The following is a 19,266-nucleotide window of genomic DNA, read 5'->3' as shown; positions in this document are numbered from 1 at the left end:
CTAAACTGTATGACTACAAATCTTATAGAGTATCTAACTGTTCTTTTCACTTCATTTCAGCTACACTGTGCTGGCTAGGATGTAGAACAAGTAGTGTGGGTTTTAAATCTAGGGCAGCACGGTGGCATAGTGGTTAGCACTGCTGCCTCACAGCGCCAGAGACCTGGGTTCAATTCCCGCCTCAGGCGACTGACTGTGTGGAGTTTGCACGTTCTCCCCGTGTCTGCGTGGGTTTCCTCCAGGTGCTCCGGTTTCCTCCCACAGTCCAAAGATGTGCAGGTCAGGTGAATTGGCCATGCTAAATTGCCCGTAGTGTTAGGTAAGGGGTAAATGTAGGGGTATGGGTGGGTTGCGCTTCGGCGGGTCGGTGTGGACTTGTTGGGCCGAAAGGCCTGTTTCCACACTGTAAGTAATCTAATTCAAATCTAATCTAATTCTAAATGTCCAATTTTCCTGTCATGTTAATGATAATAGTCGAATTTAAAAAATCTTGCCCCTAATGAACTCCATGGGTTACACTGGTATGTGTTGAGTTTGTAAACCACAGCAGACTAACTGGCAAGCAAAGTCACAATACTGTATACACATAGAGTCCTTAAGAAGGTGAAATCGCTTAAAAGACATACATATAAACATTCTTGACATCAACAGATGTGTTGGCACAGTCAAATTCTATTACTGGTGCAGATTTTGTTTGAAGACTGCAGTCAAATTTCATGACTGGCTTCTCAAGAGATATCTGATGATACACCTGGGCTCAAAACAATGACTACACCAGGAAATCTTTTTTTGCTGATGTTCCACATGATGCTAATCACAATTAACTATTCTTTCCCAACCAACATGGTGCAACCTTAACCACTTAGAGCGTAAGAATCTTTCTGTAGCCTGGATTAATGGTTCACTCCAATACCTCAAACACAGGTAACATCTAAATAAAAAGCACACTAGAGAAAAGATACAACATGCAGCAATGAGAAACCAAAACTAACGGGAGGTAATAATGGCATTCAGACTTGACTTGCTGCCAAAGATCAGACATGCAGGGCTAATTCATCTAGCAATCAGAATTTTTCAAATTTTATTAAACTGTTTATCCAGTAGGACATACCTATATGTATTATAAACATTATTTTTATTGTATCTTATCTGTGTACTGTATTTTGGATGGCCGGAACTTATCCAGTTGATTCCCATTATAAAACATGTGCAAGATTTTCCAAGAAAGTAACCCTTGTTAATAATGGAACCTTACTGTATTATCATTTGCTTCCTGTCATTGAGCCAATTTTATGTCTAATCTAATTTGCCATTTTTTACTACAGCCCCCATCCTTATTCTTTCCTTAGTTATCATCAACTTGTTAGGTCTTCATCAAAAATCTTTGGATTTTCTTTGTGAAATAACTCCACAGAGGCCACAATCCCATGACCAAAACACCCTTTATTTGCACATGGAAAGTCCTTGACACTGAAGCAATCAGGATTGAATGTGTAGAACATGTCTTGGACTGCTTTAATTAATTACTTAATCAATCAGTTAAGGGTGGCCTCAGAGCTTCCAATATGATTGGCCAATGGAATGACCTCCAATATTGAGCATACAGAGGGGCCCAATGAGCATAATTCATCCTGTATTGAAAACAAAAAGTGTGGCCAAAGCTAAATGATTTGACATTGTGAAGAGGAAGCATATCCACACAGCTATGTCACAATGGTAGCCAACTCAGTGGATGGTTGGTTGGGCTGATCAACCAAGGGACAAACAAACAAACAAACAAATCATTTCACAAGGCAGACAGTCACCAAAAAGTGCATTACAGATTGGAGGACTGGACTCCAGTTGCCACAGGGAACCTGAATAGGCTCTTTAATTAGAATGTATCCAATGTTTCACTCACCTCTACCTAAATGGATCAAAAAAAGGTAGAAACATACCAAACTCCCCAATGCCTTTTTTCATCTCTGCACCCACTCCCACTTCTGATGTAACTTGAAAATTCTGCCCTTTGTATTTTTGCTACCTCCCTTTGGAAAAATTGAATACTGTGACTTTTTTTGTAAAACAACAGTTATGCATGGGTGCACTTATTTTATATTTTTTATATTTTCTTCATTTTCTTCCCCCACCCTAAATTCTGTGGCTAGCAATGTCACAACATATCCTCTTTTCAATTAGGATCACAGGAATTTCAAGCCAAAATTCTGATCAATTCCAGTAAGTCTGAATTAATCAGAGTTGCACAGACATGTAGTGTTTATTCCATGAGTACTGGATTCTGAACCTAGACACACTGAGGAATAATAGGTGTGCTTAAGCATCAAGTGTCAGCAGGCTATTACACGGTGGGTAATATTACCACTAATCTTAATTCTCACTTCATGGATTGGCTACTCCTACCCATCTCCCCAGTCTACATATGGACAGGTATAGCCCAACTGCAACAGAAACACAGAATCCCTACAGTGTGGAAGCAAGCTATTCAGTATATCTGACCCTCCAAAAAGAAACCCACCCAAATCCACCCTCCTACTCTCGTAACCTTGCATTTCCTACAGCCAGTCCACCTAACCTTCTCATCTTTGGACTGTGGGAGGAAACCGGAACACACGAAAGAAACCCACACAGACACAAGGGAACTTGCAAACTCCACACACGCAGTCATCCGAGGCTGGAATTGAACCTGGGTCCCTGACGCAGTGAGGCAGCAGTGTGACAACTGAGCCACCATGCCGCCCGTGGCTGAGAGCTGCAAGTCCAGCCCAGACAATGGTTTAAAGCTGGGCTATTTTTGAGGAAGCCTTGACTCGCATTTCAAGTTTCCCCACAAATGAATACATGGTATTTTGTCCCAGCTACCCCAAGATAAAATTCTCATGCATTTAAAAGGATGTCACTTTTATGGCAAGGTTTTAATTCAATAGTTTTGACTTACAGAAGGAATTAATAAGCTAACCATTTTCCCATGGCACTGCGTGCCCTCCAATATTTGTTTCTGAAGTTGGGCCACAGACCTCCACTGGTATAACTCAACCTAATGGGCAAAGTAATCCAGTAGGTTGCTCTGGCTTTCTATGTGATGTTTGACCAGGAGACTCAGACTTTTATCACCTGCCATCAGGTTTAGCATTTACAGGCTTCAGGGATAGGGATGCTACCATTGTTGTGTGACAAGACTCCACACTTTTGTGCTATTATGTCACGTACATTCTCCTTTCACACCAAATTTCAAAAAAAAAAATTATCAAAAGCTTCTTTGGAAAGTTATCAGAAAGTCAGCGTATTGCAGTTAAGTACCTTTGACATAAACAGATTCTGACCATGTTACAGAATTAACAAACTACTCAAGATTACAAAAATAAAAAAATTAAGCGTGTATCAAAGTTAGAGCAAAGTTACAAACTTAAATTGATACTGACTGATTTGATCCAAAAAGATATAGCATCTGAGGAACACAAAATCCAGCAACTAAGTATGTCAACACTTGGTATTTTAAGCAACTGACATCCAACCAAACAAACAATGACATATAACTGTAAGCTGACTAACACACCTACACCAAGATCATAAAAGTGGCAGGTACTTAATCCTTCTGAAGGGAAATAGATTCCAAAAGTAATTTGCAGGATTATTTTAACCTGGTAAATGATTCAGGATAGAATATGGAATGTTGCAGTTTACATTGTTTCAAATTATAACAAGCTTGGTATGAGAATCACTGGAGTGAGAATGTTTAAGTTTACTTTCACAAGATAGAGAGTGTAAATCCCCACTCATCATGTAGCTGACAAATCACTATTACCAATTACAGCAATAAATGCTTGTACAAGACAATTAATAGTTATTAAGCCAATTGGAAGATTCAAATACAATAGTTGTTTCAGGCAATTGCCCTAAGAATTTTGGGAATTTCTATTAATATTCACTTGAGACTGCCTTGCTAGTTTTATATTAAGTGTTTACATCACAATTTGTTTCACACCAATCTGTCTGTAAAGTTATCTTTATCTGCAAACAGCACTTACAATGGTTTGAGCTAATCAGGACAAAAATAAATCACACCCTTCAATTAGTGAGCAGATGACTATACAGGGGTGCACAAGCCTCTGCAATTCAGCCATATCAGAGTCAAAAAGTGTGGTGCTGGAAAAGGATAGCCAGTCAGGCAGCATCCGAGCAGCTCCAGTATAATATTCTGACAACTTTCCTGTTCCTCAGGTGCTGCCAGACCGGCTGTGCTTTTCCAGCACCACACTTTCTGACTGACCTTCAACATCTGCAGTCTCACTTTCTGCTAATTCAGCCATATCACTTTACCAATAAAACTCAAACAATCTAAAGTCTTTGAACTTACATTCACTCAGATTCAAAAGGATAAGTACAGCACCAAGCTAGTCCTTTCAATAAATTTGGATATTACATTTAAGATGACTTTCTTCAAAAAAAAAAGGAACTGAATGGATACATTACAAACCAATCTTAGAAACCTCAAAACATGGTGAGCAGAATTTAATACCCTCCCCATGGCAAGTTTGGCAGAAGGGGTCATTTAATCAGGTGGGAGGATGGCATATGAGGACACTGCCACCTTGATGAAATCTGTGGAAGCCCTGTGGATGAGCAGTTAAATTTAGATGTACAGGGCTATATCCCACTGCCACTAAATTTAACCCTGTGGCAGGCAGCAGGGCATCAGCATTCAGGGAGCACAACATTCTAACTCTTACAGATGATTTGCAGGAGGGAGAGTTCCTTTCTTCAAAAGGGACTCAATGACTGAGCAAGGGAGGGGGGAACCTTCTTGAACTACTGCAGCCGACTGTAGGTACATGTGCAATCCCAGTAGGGAGAAAGTTTGAGGATGTCAACCCACTGACACTAAAGGAGTGGTGATGATATTTCCAAGTCAGATCGGTGGGTGGCTTGCAGATAGTGGTGTTCCCATGTAACTGCTGTCCTTACCTTTCTAGGTGGAAGTGGTCATGAATTTGGAAGGTACTATCAAAGGAGCCTTGGGGAATTTCCCAAGCACATCTTGTGGATGATACTCACTGCCGATAGTAAGCATTTGTGGTAGAGGGAGTTTGAGGGTGTGTTGCCAATCAAGTGTGCTGCTTTTTCCTGTTTAGTGTCAAGCTTCAAGCATTGTTGGACCTACACTCATCCATTTAAGAGGGGAGTATTCTAACACATTCCTGACTTGTATCTTGTAGATGGCTGACAGGATTTGGAGAGTCATAGTGAGTTACTGCAAGCAAGATTCCTAATCTCTGACGTGCTCTTGTTGCCACAATATTTACATGGTTAGTCCAGTTCAGTTGCTGATTAAATGGTAACTACTGTAAGCAAACAAAGTCAATTCTATCTTACCAATTGATTTGATTTTTAATTTTCCAAATACTTGCAAGCTTGCATAACCCCTAACATTGCAAGCTAATGGCTTTATTAGTAGGATATGTTTTATCAATAAGCTCATGGGTTATTTTAACTGAGGCACAAAAAGAAAAAGTGCTAAAACTGATTCATACCTTTCAGTCTGAATGGGAGTATAAAACAGGTCCTGAAAGTGAAAAGGCTCATAGAACATAGAAGAATACAGCGCAGTACAGGCCCTTTGGCCCTCGATGTTGCGCCGATCCAAGCCCACCTATCCTACACTAGCCCACTATCCTCCATATGCCTATCCAATGCCCGCTTAAATGCCCATAATGAGGGAGAGTCCACCACTGCTACTGGCAGGGCATTCCATGAACTCACGACTCGCTGAGTAAAGAACCTACCCCTAACATCTGTCCTATACCTACCCCCCCTTAATTTAAAGCTATGCCCCCTTGTAATAGCTGACTCCATACGTGGAAAAAGATTCTCACTGTCGACCCTATCTAAACCCCTAATCATCTTGTAAAAGTCTGGTAAATCACGTCTTGAAGCATCTGGTATAACATTCACTTTCTGAACGGAATTGGTCAGGACTGAAATCGGCAAGAATGAGATCCCCAAAACAAATCTAACAATATAATATTCTAACAATATAATATTCCTCAGTCGCAGAACCTTGGGTTGGGTTCTCTCCTATATCTGTTGTTTTCCAGGTTCAGCAATCTATGTAGCATTTATTTTCATAGAATTATTCAGTCCTTATACAGGGAAAGAGACTATTCAGCCCAGAGAGTCTGCACCAACCCTCCAGAGAGGGAATCCCATCCAAACACAGCCCCTGCCCTATCCCCATAACCCCACATTTACCATGGCTAATCCACTTAGCCTGCACAGCTTTGGACTATGGGAGGATGGTGGAGACCCTAGCAGAAACCCACACAGACATGGGGTAAACATGCAAACTCCACACAGACAGAGTTGCACAAAAGGTGAAATCAAACCAGAGGTCCTAGCACCAACACAGCAGCAGTGCTAGCCACTGAGCCACCCTTCCGTCTGAATAAATCAGAATAATTCTAATTTGCTATTCACTATGGAAATGTACATTAATTCCAAGTAAATCTAAAGTGTTCCCCCCTCCCCCAACCGCCAAGTCCAGGATTTCCCATAAGACCACAAGACGTTGGAGTACTACTAAGCCATTCATCCCATCAAGTCTGCTCTGTCATTCAATGAGATCATGGTTGATCTGATGATCCTCAACTCCTGCCTTTCCCCTATAATCTTTGATTACATTACTGATTAAAAATCCATCTCAGCCTTGTATATACTCTACAACCTAGCTTCAACAGTCATTTGCAGTAAAGAATTCCATAGAGTTACTACCATCAGAAGAAATTCCTCCTCATCTCTATCTTCAAATGCGCAACCCCATACTCTGAGAGTAGATCCTCTGGTCCTAGACTTTCCCAGAAGGAGAAAACAATCTGTCCACATCTGTCAAGTCCATTTAGAATCTTGCATGTTTCGACAAGGTCACCTCATTTTTCTAAATTCCAATGTTTATAGGACCAATCTAATCATATGAAGACCATTCTCTCTATATCTGGTATCAGCCGAGTGAACCTTCTGTGGACTGCCTCCAAAGCCAGTACATTTTTCCTTGGATAAGAAGCCCTAAACTGTTCACAGTATTCCACCTGTGGTCAGACGAGTGCCTTGTTTAGTTTTAGCAAACCCCTGCTTTTATATTCATTCCCTTTGAAATAAAAAAGGCCAACATTCCATGTGTCTTAAAAGAAAACTGCTGGGAATCACAACAGGTCGGGCCGCATCCATGAAGAAAATGCAGGCTAAAGTTTCGAGTCTAAATGACTCTTCAGAGCCTGTCAATTTGTCCTCACTATTCCCTGCTGAACATGGATGCTAGCTCTTTGTGATTCATAGACAAGGATTCCCAAATACCCTTGTTCTGTAATTTTCTGCAGTCTTCTTCAATTTACAAAATATTTAGCTCCCCTGTACTTCCTGCCAAAGTGCAAAAGCACTCATTTTCCCACTTTATATTTCATTATTCAAGTTTTTGCTCATTTGCTTAACCAGTCTATATCCCTTTACAAACTACAAGTCTTATAATAAAGTAATTGCCAAGAATAATCATGGAAGTCATGGGGCTGCATTTTGGAAGCAGATACCAAAGATTGTTAAGGAAACAATTCAATGTCTTGTATCAGATATATTCAAAAATAATGAAATATACATGCTTTTGCACATTAAATGTGCAAAAGCAAAGTAGGATGAATTATCATGATTTCTTAATTGTAGAAATACAGAAATACAAAACACTGCATGAATTGCTCGAACTACATAGGGTCGGTGTGGACTGGTTGGGCCAAAGGGCCTGTTTCCACACTGTAGGGAATCTAATCTAATCTAGACCTGCACATGCTGCATAAACCGGTTGGACTATAACCTGGTGTTGTGTGATTTTTAAATTTTAGCTAGATAAGAAAAGGGTTAAAAGAAAAGCAGGGTTCTCACTCTTCATCACTACCCTTGAACACCACGTGGAAAGTGAATAATAGGAGAGAACAGGAACAGGTTAGCTGTGATGCCCAACATGTACAATAGGCTGCTAGGGCCTGTCATTAAACTTACAGATGAAGAATGATCTCCTAGATTATGTGCCCTAAATGCTGGAAAGGTAAGATACTTTGAAAGAGGCAGAAGATTTAGAAACAAAATTATGTAATGTCAAAATGATTTGTTACTAAGTTAGGCACTCGCACCACCCATTGTTAAACCAGAGCAGGCAAGTTACTTAATTTAAACTATGAATTTCCAGGGCCTTGACTCACGTAAATCATTAAAATAATAAACAATTAGGATGCCGAAGTCCACAAGTGCTCAGTTATGCTTTGGCTATAAACCATTTGGTATGTTTACACTCCCTGTGACAATAGCTCACTTAGATCACAACCTCAATTAAAACAGCTGGAACATATGACATAAATAAGTAATCATCCATTGAAAGCAAAACTAAAGGATGCTATAAATCTAAAATAAAAGCGGAAAGGCCAGGAACCTACAGCAGATAAGACTGCATCTGTCAAGAAGTATATTAAAACAGGAGTGTGCACTAAAATACTATGGATTGCGGCATAAGCTAGCTCCAATTTTATATTGAAACTCATGACTATGTACAGGTAGTTCTTCTATAAAGCGATGGTTGTGTTCATGTAGAACCTTGCATTATAGAAAAATTGTGCTTTAGAAACAGCGCTTAAAGTGTTGGCGATAGAGTCACGTTATAGCCAACAGATTTTAAAAGTTCGTGTTTTAGAAACACTGTCCCCAATTCAACAATCGTGTTACAGCAAATTCGCCTTAACAAAATGCACATTATAACAGTTATAACACATTGGTCAGTTAGCTCAGCTGGCTAGAGCGTAGTGCTAATAATGCAAAGGTCATGGGGTCAATCCCCACACTGACCAAGTGTAGGGCTGAGATGGGCTAGCCAGTGATGTTTGCAGTGCTGCAACAGGGTTCAGTGATTGCTTTTGGGCGGCACAGTGGCTCAGTGGTTAGCACTGCTACCTCACAGCACCAGGGTCCCAGGTTCGATTCCAGCCTCAGGCGACTGACTGTGTGAAGTTTGCACATTCTCCGTGTCTGCGTGGGTTTCCTCCGGGTGCTCCAGTTTCCTCCCACAGTCCAAAGATGTGCAGGTTAGGTGAATTGGCCATGCTAAATTGCCCATAGTGTTAGGTGCATGAGTCAGAGGGAAATGGGTCGGTGTGGACTGGTTGGGCCAAAGGGCCTGTTTCCACACTGTAGGGAATCTAATCTAGACCTGCATATGCTCAACATACAAGTCAACTTTCCTTTAGTGACAAACGTACTTGATTCATAATTGTGGCTAGTTGTTAGCTGCAAACTTTTCACTTTTTTCCATTGTTATGAACGTTTTGCTCACGTTATAATTTTGAATGAACACAGCGGATCAAGAAAGCAATAGAGCATTACAAAGATATGTGGACACTTAAGAAACATCGATACTGAACAGTCTACACATGCATTGCAAGTGACGAACAGAAAGAGGTCTTCCATTAAAAAGAATGAAGTACAAAACTGCTTTCAAGTTAAGAATATTAACGTTTGTTTACTCAAATAATTGTACTGCAGCACAAGGTTTTGATGTCAGTAGAAAAACTTGTTCAAGAAGTGAAGTCGAGAGGACTCGTCCTTAGAGAAGATATACAAGACCAAATGTTCCATGAGAACAGGGACAAATTAATAGTCATATCTTGAAAAACATGAGAAAGAATCACTCCTTGAAAATTGTCAGACACAAGAAAATAAGGGCCACGTGGTACTAGACTGTATAGTCAATGGAACAAAATTAAAATCTACCTATCTTCAAACGTAAAGCCACATTGAAGACCAAGTTCCCTGAAGGAATTTTTGTGCACTTCCACGTTAAGTTAGACTGGGGTAAAGAATGGAACAAAGTCATGGGTGTGTGGAGTATGTGTCCCAATGAATTACATAAAGAATGCTACTTGTTAGTGTTAGACACATTCAAATACCATAAATGATGAGATCAAGGAACTGTCAGCAAAGAAATAACATTCATAACAGTTATACTAAGGATCTACTATCAATAGCTTAATCTTTAGATAAGTGTCTCAATGAGCCATGAAAAGGTCATGCTTTTTTGGAGTAGACATCATTGAAAGAATTGAAATTTGCATGTTAATCCACATGTTGTGTGGTTTCATTCTCAAATTGTGGAATGTTATTAGTGCACCAAATATCAACAGGTCATTCAAAAGATGTGGAACATTCCACTCAGTGGATAGATGGGAAGTTGATTTGTTGTGAGAGAGATGAAATTTGAAGTGAAAATACCAATTAGACCAAGGGGAGATTCTTAAGGTGATTCTATCGCCAAAGTGGACTTAATTAAGTTGCATCAGATACTCAAGATAATGAATTTGATTTTAAAATGCTTTGATTGTTGTTAACACCATCTTTATACAACTAACTTTTGTTTTGCATTCATAGGCAGCAGGGATTACTACCTGGGACAGCATTCATTGCTTATCCCTAGTTGCCCTTGGGAAGATAGTGGCGAGTTACTTTCTTGAACTGTGGCAATCATTTGCTATAGGTAAATCCACAATGCAATTAAGAGGGAGAGCTTGCAGGTGGTGATCCCCTTATTCTTCGAGGATAGTGGTCATAGGTTTGGTAGTGCTGCCTAAGGAGCCTTGGTGAAGTTCTGCAGCACATTTTGCAAATGATAAGCATTGCTGCTAATCAGCATTAGTGGTGATGGGACCAAATATTTGTGGGTGTGCGGGGCAATCAAATAATCACGGAATCCCTACAGTGTGGAAGCAGGCCATTTGGCCTGAACCCACACTAACCCTCTGAAGAGCATCCCACCCTGTAACCCTGCATTTCCCATGGCTAATCCACCTACTCTGACACTATGGGCAATTTAGCAAGGCCAATCTGCTTAACCTACGGATTTTAGGACTGTGGGAGGAAACTAGGACACCCAGAGGAAACCCACACAGAAACTGGAAGAATGTGCAAACTTCACACAGAGGCTAGAAGGTGCTTTGTCCTGGATAGTGTCATATTGCGAGTATTATTGAGTTGCACCCACCATCCTTCAATAAGTTATTCAATAAGAATTTAATATTAAATTCCTGGTGTTATTTCGTGTCACATTGCAAAATGATCATCCACACCCAACCAGTGGTTCATATGTTAGCCTCATGAGTCCAGCTCCATTTTTGGAGTACTTTTGGGATGTTTTAAAGGTTGACATGTCACCAACTACAGTAACATTTTTCTCAAACAGCAACAAAATAAATGTTGTTCTGGTGTTGGTCGAGAAATATTTATTGGCAAACAAAAGCTGGTCTACTGTTCTTCAAAGTGATGCCATGGGATCTTCTCTAATTATCTGAGGAAACGGATAAGTTTTAACATCTCCCTGAAAGACAGTACCCCTGGAGTGCAGCACTTCCTCAGGTTTTTCGCTGAGGGACAGTATAGATTTTGAGCTCAAATCCTTGAAATGGAACGTGAAGCTGCTAACACAGGTGACTGTGGCAGACTCACGGCTAATTGCTCGAGATTTACTGTGAAAAGTTACATTATCTCGACTTAATATCACCTGACCCGTTGAATATTTCCAGCACTTCACATTTCGACTTTAATCATTAACTAAACTGAATGAAGAAATGCTGCATTATTGGAAGATCCAAGCTTTTGAATCAGACCTCGTCTCTCCTCGCAGATGGATTTAGCAGATGCAGAACTATTTTGAAGCGCAGAAAAATTATTTCCAGTAGTTCAGCCAATATGTATTCCTCAACCAACGTCATTACAGCAGGTCGTTTCATAATTTATCTAATTACTGTTTGGAACCTTGCAGTTAGTAAATTAGCAGCTGCGTTTCCTACATTACAACAGTGACTAGACTTCAAAGTGCAGTGCAATACTTGCTTAGAAGCGTTTTGGATCTAAGGATCTGTGATGTGTTTTTAAACGCAAGATTTGTTTTAAGCTTCAAGGTCAATTTTAATATTTACAAGCATCCCTGTTACATTTTTATAAAAAAAAGTTGTTTGGTGTAGAATTGGGGTTTAAAACAGCGTTACCCCAATGTGACAAATCTTTAAAATAGAAATTGGACACAGACTGTTTGGGTTGAACTGACAACTCGCTTTGCTCATTACCAAATGTCATTCATCGTGAGAGGAGCTGCAATACAGTCTGAGGGTCCCTCGTTCAGTTAGTCGATATCTCCAGGGCTACAAGGTTGGAGTACGACCACCAGTCTGGGCTGAACTCAGTCTGAAGTGAATACAGTACTGCGTTAACACGATGAAATTAGACACTATTGGCAGCTGATATGAGGACGCCAGGGTTTAACTCAACTCCAGACTCCCAACAGAGTGAATCGGCAACATAAAAAGAGTTAAACAGACACGAATATTTTCTTATTTGTGAAGCGGATGGTAAGAAATACATGTGTGTGTACAAATGCAAACAAGATCGTGAAGAGCAAATGGACAGAGGAGCCCTACAGGTACGAGGTATAGTTATGATTAATCTGGCACCCCACCAAAAAAAAGTTAAAAAACATAAACCCCTTCTGAGCGAAGTGATTTGTCAGTCTCGCTGCAAAGGTTGGGTAGGCAGCCGGCATTGATGCAGGTTTGATCAAGCCATGAGACTTGCGGTTATTACAGAGGACTATTTGTTTTTTATTAATCAACATGGCCCCAAGGGAGATGGCGTTCAGGAGGCGCTGGGTGTACTCGGGCGCAGAAGCCTCGGCCAGATCGGGTCACTTGGCAGATCAACACGGTGAGCGAGCGGAGTCCGTGCAGCTTCACCAACCTGCAGGATCCGCTCCCTTTCCTCCCACCCGCCGGCAGTTAACCTACCACTCAGTGGCTGACCACTCGACTGTTCGACAAATAGACACCCAACTTCGAACTCGCCGCAAAGTTTCACACAGAAAACTTTACAACACCACACCTTCCCCCAACCACACACACACATATAAAAGAAATGTCCATTAGACGATCCTGTAAACGCTACCATTTCTATCACAAAAAAGTGACTTTTACCCCTTGCCGAAAAGCTACATTTGAGACGAAACAGATACCTTTCAAAGGCACGATTCCCTGTGACGAGGCGAGGTGAATGTTTGTTTGTTTTGTTCAGCTCAATGAGCTTCAACGCTGCCGGTATTTTCTAAGCAAGCTCGACTTCAATCCCTGCTTGATCCTCAGGCGACCAGTCAAGGCTGTGTGTTACAGAGCGGTTTCTTTTTTTGTTTTCGTCGGTTGTTGTAACTTGCTCAGATGGTTACTTTTGATGAGGTCACTATAACCGACCAGCGAGAACAACACCAACTTCTATGCTGCAGTGAAGTCCAAACCAGGAAAATCAGCTGAGATTTCACCCGGAAATACATTTGCAAAGAGCCCTCCTTCGGCTGAGCTAGTTAGTCATTGTACTTTTTTTTATGTAAACTGATTCAATAATTGATTAAACACGAAGCAAGTAGAGATGCACTTTTCACTAAATAATAAAGGGGCAGTTAATGTCACCTATGTCGATTTTCTTTCATTGACCGCTCACAAATTTTACAAATGATAAGGGCACTTCTTCGTCAAATATTGCAAGAAAGTTTAAAACCTTTTAAAATGACTTTACAGCACAGAATGATAATTTTTTGTTGATTTTACATTATGTTTGGATCCACGAGTGCATTATGCAGTACTAATTTGGAATCTGCGGTGTGTAAGTGTTTAAGCAACCTTTTCATACACATTCTTTTTAAAAAAAACACGAAAGAACTTCGGATGCTATAAATCAGAAACAAAAAAAAATGCTGGAAATTCTCAGCAGATGTGGCAGCATCTGCGGAGACAAATCAGAGCTCACGTTTTAGAGTTCTGAGGAAAGGATACTTGACCTGAAGCATTAACTCTGATTTCTTTCCACATATGTTGCTGAGACTGGTTGAGTTTTTCCAGCAATTTTGTGTTTTTGTTTTGATGCACTTTGTAGCTTATCACATTTTAGCCTATGAAATGTATATCACACAGAGTTGGGTTCTGTTGAGTCAGGTATCTTGAAGTTTGTTAATAGCACTGACTTGTTATCTGGCTACAGTATCGCAGACAAACATCCATTTTATGGTTCTTTGCTGCCTAATGTCACTGTATATTGCTGACTGACTGAAGATACCACATCAATTCCACTGCATGCAGAGGAGGTGAGGCAGTTATTTTTTTTTCTTGGACAACACATATTGTGATACTATACAACTGTTTTAAATGTACAGTCCCTTTTGGTCTAGAATCTATGCCATAATACAATATTCTCCTTTTTAAAAATGGGAACCCTTTTTCCAATAAACATTCACAAAAATGCATGTAGATATATTGTCTCAATACATTCCGATAACACACTAGTAAGAACATGACCAGATCAGGTACAATTATCACAACTTGATGGTGGAGCTTCACTTTGCAGTGTGCTGTCTGTTGTTGTAGATAGTTGTACATCGCTTATTAATGTGTGATTGTTGTTAACATAATATCTTTGGTATCCAACTGGTTATCCATTCTGATGGCTATTTGATCATATGCCATTTGGATATGTTGTCTATTGCCTCGAAGGATTTGATTTTCAATAAGGCATTCAACAAGGTTCCCATGGGAAACTGATTAGCAAGGTTAGATCTCATGGAATACAGGGAGAACTAGCCATTTGGATACAGAACTGGCACAAAGGTAGAGGACAGACACTGGTGGTGGAGGGTTGTTTTTCAGACTGGAGGCCTGTGACCAGTGGAGAGCCACAAGGATCGGCGCTGGGTCCTCTACTTTTCATCATTTATATAAATGATTTGGATGCGAGCATAAGAGGTACAGTTAGTAAGTTTGCAGTTGACACCAAAGTTGGAGGTGTAGTGGACAGTGAAGAGGTTTACCTCAGATTACAACAGGATCTGCACCAGATGGGCCAATGGGTTGAGAGGTAGCAGATGGAGTTTAATTCAGATAAATGTGAGGTGCTGCATTTTGAGAAAGCAAATCTTAGCAGGACTTATACACTTAATGGCAAGGTCCTAGGGAGTGTTGCTGAACAAAGAGACCTTGGAGTGCAGGTTCATAGCTCCTTGAAAGTGGAGTTGCTGGTAGATAGGATAGTGAAGAAGGCATTTGTTATGCTTTCCTTTATTGGTCAGCGTATTGAGTACAGGAGATGGAAGATCATGTTGCAGCTGTACAGGACATTGGTTAGGCCACTGTTGGAATATTGCTTACAATTCTGGTCTCCTTCCTATCAAAAAGATGTTGTGAAACTTGAAAGGGTTCAGAAAAGATTTACAAGTATGTTGCCAGGGTTCGAGGATTTGAGCTCGAGGGAGAGATTGAACAGGCTGGGGCTGTTTTCCCTGGAGTGTCGGAGGCTGAGGGGTGACCTTAAAGAGGTCTATAAAATCATGAGGGGCATGGATAGGATAAATAGACAAAGTCTTTTCCCAGCGGTGGGAGAGTCCAGAACTCGAGGACATAGGTTTAGGGTGAGAGGGGAAAGACATAAAAGAGACATAAGGGGCAACTTTTTCACACAGAGGGTGGTACGTGTGTGGAATGTGCTGCCAGAGGAAGTGGTGGAGGCTAGTACAATTGCAACATTTAAAAGGCATTTGGATGGGTATATGAATAGCAAGGGTTTGGAGGGATATGGGCCGGGTGCTGGCGGGTGAGACTGAATTGAGTTGGGATATGTGGACAGCATGGATGGGTTGGACCAAAGAGTCTATTTCTGTGCAGTACGTCTCTATGACTATTACTATTAAAATGACATATGAGCTAGGCTGGACAAATGAGGTATACTTTCGCAAACCATCTGGGTGAAAATCTAATCTGTATGATTGTTCTGTTTCAAGTCTGATAACTCTGTGTGATCATTGATAATGCATCTGTGCCAGTTTGTCTCTTGTTCTGACATTACATTGGCACATGTGGTTGGGTGTTGAATATATGGTGAAGAAGAACAATGTGGATCTGCTTCCCAAACATGAAAACTGCTAATGAGAGTAAACCGTTGCGGACAGGAGCAGCACGTAGATTTGACATAGCTTTGCAAAAATCTTGACAACGCACTTTATACTTAACTATCATGGATTTTGCAATTAACAATACAAGTCGTGAGAAGAAGTAGTAGTAATATGTTGAACATCCCATTTCCTGCACATATTTTGGCAGAGTGCTTCAGCATACTGTGGACTGATGTTGGACACAATTTCTTGCAGTGGATGAAACAGACTGAAAATGGCAGCTAATTAGCAGTAATATTTAATTTGTCCAACAAAAGCAACTTTGATGAAATAGACAACAGAATATAATTGTGTCCTTGTACATGGAAAATATCAGTCACAAACTTAGACCATAAAATGTAGAAGAAGGAGCAGGCCATTCAGCCCATTGAGTCTGCTGTACCTACTAATCTGATAATCCTCAATTCCACTTTCCTACCATTTCCCTATAATGCTTGTTTTGCTTACTGATTCGAAGTTTGTTTATCATAGTCTCATCTGAACTTAATGACCCAGCCTCAATAGATTAATAAAGAGTTCCACAAATTCTCTATCCTCCAAGATCGAAATTCCTCTTTATCTCTGTCAGATTATGTCCTAGACCTGGTACAAGACTCTTTCACAAGGGGAATCAGCCTTTCTGCATCTAACCTGTCAAGTTCCCCCAGAATCTTGTATGGACATCTCAGTGGGAATCTTGTGGAAGGAGAGCTTCTCTTGGATTTTAAAGTTGACGAAGCTGACGTGTTTCACAATAATTTATTAGTTAACTGATGTTCTTATTAGTGATGGTCCCACATACAGATTCATGCACTGATCATTTGGGTTTAAGTTTACATTCTTGGAGAATCCTAGTTCACCTCGGCATTACCAGAAAGAACATATGAGCTTGGGGACCTATTGGATGAATTTAGGTCACCCGCTGATGATCATCTTTTTTAACTATTCCACTGGTCATCATCTGACAAGGCTTATTGAATCTACTTGGCCCAGCTTTAATGAAAATATCTGGATTCGTGTTGTTATCTGGAATCTTTGATGTTGCAACAGATGGGTTTGTCACTTTGTGGATCACAATAATGTATTAATCCATGCATATTGGTAGATCAAAGACTGAAAGTCTATCTGTTCCACTGATGTAAAAGTTTTCAGGTATCTGAGGATCTGAATTAGCATTTAAGAAGGATAATGTCAGTGCATGAGATGTCAGATCTGCTGTAAACAGTTAGTGTATCTGGCATGACTGCACCTCATTGTGCCAGTTTTCTGTGTTTCTCTTAAGTAAGATGCATAAAAGGATGATATTTGCACTGGCACCAATGTTGATTTTGACCTAAAGTGCATTTTGTCCAACCTTTTTGGAATATATCACTTGGATGAAGGTAAAGGCTTCAGCTTAACTGATGGCATCCAGGTTGTGTGTCAAGTTTACCAACTGTACCATTTGACTGGGTAAGATGTAATATTGTGGTTATCTCTTGGACTTCACTGACCTGCTTGTGTGCCATGGATAGAACATTGGTAGCTTTTTGTTTGGCTCTTCTTCACCTACTGATGCAGAGCATTGTGTAGTACTTTGGGATTCTCTGATCATTAGACTTCTTCTACATTTTAGCCCAATATCGCTTGTCAAAAATAATTTGCACGTCATGAAATGCTGGTTACTGCCTTGGTGGGTGAGACAAATCACACCTCATTCTGAATGGTCCTCTGACCTATTGATGACTATAGCATTTGTTATGGATACAGTAGTTGTTCCAGAGTCAAATGCTTGCTGCTGACCTGCTACAATCATATCAAACCTGTGTTCTTCTTCTCGTCAAGGGCCAATGGTATATTTCATGTGTTTGACTAGAAGTGCTTTTCTGTAAGTTTTGATAGGTGTACAGTCAATGTGCATTTCCACAAACCTTTCAGCTAAGTTAGTTTTATCAAAATCACATTCCATGCCTTTGAGTGCACCAGCCTTTCCTTTCTATGCACCAGCCTATGAATTACTCAATTATTTTATTTGACCGCTGGTGTTATGAAATGGAGTCAAGCCTTTATACCCTGAAATTAACTCAAATTTTAAGTTGATGTCAAGGAACCTGAAAATCTTGTCAGGATCTTCATAGTCAACATCAGAGATATTGAAGAATAGGGTGTAGGTTTGCTCGCTGAGCTGTAGGTTTGATATCCTGACGTTTCATTACCTGGCTAGGTAACTTCATCAGTGGTGACCTCCAAGTGAAGCGAAGCTGTTGTTTCTATTTATATGTTTAAAAAGCCTTACATATTGAAGAATTTTGTTCCCGTACACATAGTAAGAAAAATTTTTATAGCGTGTCTGTCTTTATCAGACATCTACCAATCAATAAAGTAAAAATTGATTCTTTCTTTCTTTCTTGAAATATTTGAAGCTCTAAAAGATATCAGTGGATTGTCTGCTGTCTATGGTTAGGCGTTTGCCTTCCATCTTAGCTTGTTCTTTAAAATGAAAGCAAGAATGTAATTTGTGATGTAGTTTTTTTTTGCTTTTCATTTGCTGGTTTCTCTCTTTCCTTATTGTATGTTGATGCCCCTTTAAAAGTAATAGGCTTGTGTCTGTTAGGTGACATTCAGGTCAAACGAAGTGATGTCTTTTTCAATTTTTGTGCTGATTTGGAACAGAAATTGGCAAAATCAACTGATTTTTGGGCACAGGTAAGGCATCTTTAATATAGAAAACATTTTTATTGTCTTTTTTCCATGTATTTTGTTCCAGGATTTCTTTCTGAGATCATAAAAGTCCCACATCACTTTTAAACTGCCGTTTTTTTTGTCCTGAGCCTCTTGTCCCCACTGTCACATTTTCAGCCTTTAGCATTCTCTTATTACTATTCACTTGCTGTCATAAATTTGGTCCTTGTGTACTGCAACAGTTTCTACCAGCACAATGCATTACTATATAATAAACCAAAGAACATGGTGGCACGGTGGCTCACAGCGCCAAAGATCCGGGTTCAATTCCCGCCTCAGGCAACTGACTATGTGGAGTTTGCACGTTCTCCCCGTATCTGCGTGGGTTTCCTCCGGGTGCTCCGGTTTCCTCCCACAGGCCAAAGATGTGTAGGTTAGGTGAATTGGCCATGCTAAATTGCCCGTAGTGTTAGGTGAAGGGGTAAATGTAGGGATATGGGTGGGTTGCGCTTCGGTGGGTCGGTGTGGACTTGTTGGACCAAAGGGCCTGTTTCCACACTGTAATGTAATCT

At 40.3% G+C, this 19,266-nt stretch overlaps 1 protein-coding gene across 3 annotated transcripts in view; it reads right to left on the bottom strand.

The window, feature by feature from the left end:
• The window catches only part of pik3cb (phosphatidylinositol-4,5-bisphosphate 3-kinase, catalytic subunit beta), a 190,337-nt gene extending 176,827 nt beyond the window's left edge, over positions 1 to 13,510 (bottom strand). For all 3 annotated transcript variants that reach the window (XM_043702028.1, XM_043702027.1, XM_043702026.1), the window contains exon 1: positions 13,079 to 13,510. The gene's annotated coding sequence lies outside the window, so the exon portion shown is untranslated. The remainder of the gene's footprint in view (positions 1 to 13,078) is intronic.
• Between the last annotated feature and the right edge of the window lie 5,756 nt (positions 13,511 to 19,266).

This window comes from Chiloscyllium plagiosum, chromosome 13 (genome assembly GCF_004010195.1).
Source record: "Chiloscyllium plagiosum isolate BGI_BamShark_2017 chromosome 13, ASM401019v2, whole genome shotgun sequence".
Taxonomy (NCBI): domain Eukaryota; kingdom Metazoa; phylum Chordata; class Chondrichthyes; order Orectolobiformes; family Hemiscylliidae; genus Chiloscyllium; species Chiloscyllium plagiosum.
This window is presented reverse-complemented; position numbering and strand designations above follow the sequence as displayed.